The sequence below is a fragment of the Dermochelys coriacea genome, chromosome 4, assembly GCF_009764565.3.
Source record: "Dermochelys coriacea isolate rDerCor1 chromosome 4, rDerCor1.pri.v4, whole genome shotgun sequence".
NCBI classification, from domain to species: Eukaryota; Metazoa; Chordata; order Testudines; family Dermochelyidae; genus Dermochelys; species Dermochelys coriacea.
Window position 1 is genome coordinate 39477544 of NC_050071.1, and position 5130 is coordinate 39482673.

Sequence of the window (5130 nt, forward strand, 5' to 3'; positions counted from 1 at the left end):
TAGCTATTTACTGTTAGAAGCCCTAAGCATGTGTAGCGGGGTGGTCACCCGCTCCGGCCCTGAAGGGGTTAAAACAGCTCTGTGAAAGGGCTGCCCTGGGGAGCCAATAGGCTAGGCTGATTGGGGAAGCAGCCACAGCTGGGGCCATGCCTTAATCAGGCCACAGCTGGCCCTATGAAAGGCTGGGAGCTAGAAGCTCAGGTAGACTCTCTCTCTAGCTGTAGAGGGAGAAGGACCTGGCTGCCTGTGACCTGAGTAGATTACCTGAGTAGGGTCAAGCCAGAGGTGCTGGGGAGCTCCAGCCTGGAGAACCCACAGGCTGCAAACCTTGCTGAAGGCCCAAAGCAGGTACTAGGGTTGCAGAGGGGCAGCTTGGGGTTAGTTAAAGGCAGCAGGTCCAAACCCTCCTTGCTGATGATGAGTGGTTTACAGACTGTAGTCTGCCCCAGTGTGCAGGTGCTAGATGGTGACTGGCAGTAGCCACTGAGGTAAGGTGGGGATAGAGGTTTGGGGGTTCCCAGATTGTGGGTTACTGCTTGGGCAGAACCCTGATGTAGAGGGGCACTGGAGTTTGGGAGGGATGCTGGGGCCAGTGGCAAGTGAAACACCAGCCTGCAGAGGATGCTCTGGGCTGGAAGAGCTAATTCCTGAGACAACCAGCAGGAGGCACCACACTGGTGAGTCAGCGCCCTGCTACACATGCTATAGCAAGTGTATGAGGAAGTTTTTACAAGATGGAGGATGATTAGTTGTCTAGGTTAATATGTACTGGAATAAAAGCTCTCCTTTTTCAGTTCTAATCTGGGGGGGAAGTGTGGGAGGAGGGAAGCCGAATGGAGTCCATAGTTTTGTTCCTAGCCTATGTCACATCTGAGAGCCTTTCCTTGCTATTTATTTTAACAGAACAGTAAGTGTTGTCAGATATGGTCCTGGAAATTTATATGTATTTGTGTAGATGGGGAGAAAATCCATACTCTTAAAATCTCCTGGAATATGGGAAAGTACACTGAGTCAACTTCTTTAATGTCAATAAAATCTGACATGCAGGGTGCTGCTATTAATTTGAAATACTGCTTACTGGGTTTTTGCCAAGCCATGACAATAAAGAATCTTGTATAAAGCCCTGAGACTCTTAGTCTTTCAGAAATTATTTTCTAAATTTTGTTGGAGACTTTATTACTTGCCCCCAACATGCAACAGACTGCAGGAGGGCAAACGTCTCTTAGAACAGAACTCACTAAACTAATGTGTCATCCCATATCTGTCCCCTTCTTTTGATCTGATCCTTTTGTGGACAGCACTGAATTCATGTCAAATGCTCTTCCAAACTTCATCCATCACTGGAGCCAATTATTGAGCTATTCACTCAGTGTTAACCTGGCACTTGCTCAGGCAGAGTCCCATTGACTTGTCACTGAAGTTCTGCCTGAATAAGGACTATGTCCTAAATGCTAGATTGTTCCACCAGGATCCTCCATGCACACTTCTCCCCCTGGCTCTTATGTTCACTGTGGAGAACCTTCCACTGGATCAGGAATCTGCGTATGGGAAGAGAACAGACAGGGTTGGCAGAGGGATCAGAATGGTCTACCTGCATTATCATCATTCCTCCAACTCCCCCAAACTTCTGTCTCAGCTGTGCACAACTCTTCCATGCTGCGGGGGACAACCTCTCTCCATCCTTTTAATGGAGTAATCTGGGGAACATTGCATGAATCTGTAACTCTATCAACATGGCTGTACAGGAGCTGAATATTTGACCTTACAGATGGGTGAAGAGTGGAAAATCAACATACTTCATTCCCCCCACCCCCACTAGAGTGGGGAATAGAGGAGAGCAGATAGGACTAGAAGGCAGCTTGGAGGAATAGGTTCTATATGTACATGGCCTTGGCTGTAATGGATCGACTGAAATTTTGAGGCCAAATCCATAGTTGCCAATACCTGAACACTTTTCCCAAGAAAAATTCTCAGAATAGTCCAGTGGGCTGGGGACTGCTGTGGGGTCTGTGTGCTTTCAGTGAACAGACACACTTTAAAGCATGGAGTCATCTACTGGGAAGTTTTACACAGTTAATCTTCAATAACAAGAAATATGCTGGAGGAAAATATAATAAATTAGATGACACTCATATTTTAAGATTAGGTCATTATGATTTTTCTCCCTAGATTCTTTGATGTAGTCAAACTGTGCTTCGTTCAAGACTGGGTGGAATGAGGGGACTAAAATGGCTTTAGCTAACAAACCTTCAAAAAGTCCTTTGGTTATAAACAATCCACTACTGTCTGCCTGAGTCTGCAATCAGACTTTAAAAATAGCTCTGGAAGGTGTGTGAACAGCTCTTTTATCCTAATGCAATGTTCCTGCTGTGTAAGGATGTGGGCACTAAATGCCAGGTCTGCAGAGCCATAGCTAGGGAGTACTGTGGAGAGAAGGCATTTCAGGAAGTAGCACCCAAGGGACCCAGAATGACAGTACCCTGCGGTCCTGTGATTGGCCAACTGCCCTATTTTACCCTGGTGCCAGGAAGTTGTCTGGGTAACCACACAGACTTTGGGCCTGCTGTGACTCCAGACCTCACCTTGTCGTCTGATCTCCAATCCTAGCGTGACTCTCTGACCTTGTCTCTTGCCTCCTGACTCCAGCCTGGTATTACCTCTGGTCTCCAGTCTCTGACCTTAGCCTAACTTTGACCCCAACTCATGCTTATTGAACCCAGCTCACCAACTACTGTCCCTGACTTGGGGAGACTCGCTCAGCTGTGATCTCTAGGCCATACTGCCTGAGCCGTGGTCCTTTTCACTCTGAACCTTAATTATGAAAATTATGCTGCCATTTTTTTATTTTTCATTGCTTATTTTAGCCAGTGAGCTTATCCAGTGTTGTTGGGGCAAGATCAGTAGGGCAGCTAGTTGCTGCCAAATGTTTTGGGAGTGTAGATTGATGAATTCAGAACCCTTTATGCACCAATTTTAAGTCTTTCCCCACTTCCCAAAATGATGAGGGAAAGAAGAGAAGCATGTTCTTCCAAGTACCAAAATCCTTCCCTAGTCCCAAATCCCTTCTCCTCACCTTCCAAAAGCCCCAACTGTCCCCCCCTGCCAGCTGCCAAAATCTCTAGCTTGACCATTGACTGCTGCTGTTGGGCAGTGACAGCTTACAGGACAAACTTCTGTGGCACAGTGATATTTTTGGGACAGAGTAAATGAATTGAATGTGAAATCTAAGTGGTGCGGTGCTGTGCTGTGTTGAGGGGGGGTCTTGATGAAGGTTTGTGTAGGAGAGGTAAGTGGCCAGGTACCCTTCTGAATTAATCCATAAAGCCACTATTCCCTCCCTTCAGATCTTTCCTCAAGACCCAGTGTTGCTCTGATGCCTACAGGAAATCTTTTGCCCACTAATGGCTAGACTGAGCAGTGGTTTGTTAACTAGTTTTGGTTACTTATTTTTTTAAAAAGAAGCATCCAGCTTATTTGAAATCAGCCATTTGTGCATATATCACCAATCTACCTGCATGATTCCATTACCTTTATTAGTGACCTTCTTCCTGTTGATCCAAAATAGATCGTAAGCTCTTCAGAGACGGTGTCTTTTTAATGTATTAGTACAGAGTTTAGCCTAATGGGGCTCTGATTTTGAATGGAGCCTTTGAATTATTATTTCCTGGTAATTGTGATAGCCCTCCAAGTATCGGCGCTGCTTTTGATTATTTTTCCCTGTCCACTTTGCTCTATATTGACTGTTATAGGTTTAAGATTCACAGATAAAACATGGATGTTAGTATGAGGTAACAATTGTGACAAACCATCCAGATTTTCCCATTCCGTTGATGTGAAAAAAAAAAAATAATTTATTGCTAATGACAATGAATACCATGGTGTCATCTTAGTAATGCCAGTATTGCAACCTCAGCTTTTGTCCCTAATAGCTAGATTAACTATAATAAGAAAGTTACTATAATAATACTTTGTACATACTTTATATGGCAGCTTTCCTCCCCTGCATCTTCAAAATGCTTTGCAAGCATGCATTATTAAAGCTCACAACACCGTTAAAGGTAAGTAAGTCTTATCCACTTTAACGGTTAATTGTCTCCTTATTGAAGCAGGCTGTTGTCCATAAGGGTATTGTTCTTCCTCTTTGCTCTAATGCTTCTATTCTAATGTGGTATCATTTAGTTCTGACTCAGTGTGCAACTAACAGTTGTTTCTCCAGAGCCATCAGAAAATAAGTGAATCACATTGTAACCTGAAACATCACAAGCCTAGAGAGTCTTACAATTTCTCCTCTAACAGACTCTGTTCCAATGTTTGTTACTATTTGAGAGTCCCAAAGCTTTGTGGAAAATATGATCATATCCAATTATTCAAATGGACTTTAGCACTTACTTAGGGCTTATCTGCATGGGGATAAAGCCCAGAATAGCTACTGTGGAATAGCCATTGCTGAATAGCTATTCTACACTATCTCTCTGTGTGGACACTCTTAGTCTGCACTAAGAGTGCCTTTATGCTGATGAGGTTATTCCACTTTCAAAGGCACTCTGTGGAATAGCTATTGCACTTTAAATTCACACCCTAGTTGTTTCACACTATTTCTTCTTCATGAATTCCCCATTTAAACAAGTCCTTAGTGTAGGGCTTCTGCTAACCAGGTTCCTAATAAATTTACCCCCAGATGACCAATAGTTTTAAACTGTGTCACTATCCCTGAAAAGGTGACTTGCACAAATAGCTCATTCTGACCATTTATGACAGGTTTCAGAGTAGCAGCCGTGTTAGTCTGTATTCACAAAAAGAAAAGGAGTACTTGTGGCACCTTAGAGACTAACAAATTTATTAGAGCATAAGCTTTCGTGAGCTACAGCTCACTTCATCGGATGCATCAAATTCCACCAAATGCATCCGATGAAGTGAGCTGTAGCTCACGAAAGCTTATGCTCTAATAAATTTGTTAGTCTCTAAGGTGCCACAAGTACTCCTTTTCTTTTCTGACCATTTATGTACATAACCAGAAAATATTCTGCTGCAGTCTGCACTGAACTGTTTCTGAATTAAGGCCAATTTGAGGTCTTGTTTTAACAATTTTTAACAAATGTTAATGTAATTTAAATAAATCATATAAGGCCC